This window comes from Arachis duranensis, chromosome 2, assembly GCF_000817695.3.
Source record: "Arachis duranensis cultivar V14167 chromosome 2, aradu.V14167.gnm2.J7QH, whole genome shotgun sequence".
Taxonomy (NCBI): Eukaryota; Viridiplantae; Streptophyta; class Magnoliopsida; order Fabales; family Fabaceae; genus Arachis; species Arachis duranensis.
This window is the reverse complement of record NC_029773.3, coordinates 74,959,654-74,959,952: the sequence shown is the minus strand read 5'-3', so window position 1 is coordinate 74,959,952 and position 299 is coordinate 74,959,654. Positions and strand designations below refer to the sequence as shown.

The 299-nt window shown below is 24.4% G+C and overlaps 1 protein-coding gene across 1 annotated transcript in view; it reads right to left on the bottom strand.

Annotated features, from left to right (window-relative positions):
- The window catches only part of LOC107475055 (serine carboxypeptidase-like 11), a gene marked incomplete in the record, with an annotated part of 10,121 nt that overhangs the window by 4,521 nt on the left and 5,301 nt on the right, over nt 1–299 (bottom strand).

Here is a 299-nt window from a genome sequence, read left to right as displayed (position 1 = left end):
TTGTTCGAAAAAAAAAAGTACAACAATTTATATGATATGCGTCCGATATATAACACACACAAAAATCATGAATCTCTCGACGAAGAATGTGTTATAGATATAATAATTTATGTGTTTCCACCTATCAGCTTAAATTTTTTTGGAGAAGTGACTTCGTGATAATATAAAAGAACAAATATGTATATTACTCTCAATCTAGCACTTATAAAATAGTTAATATATAAATGTAAACAATTTTAGTTTTAAATATAATAAAATATAATATAGTAGTAGTAGTAATTATTCCATGCAATTGCCTG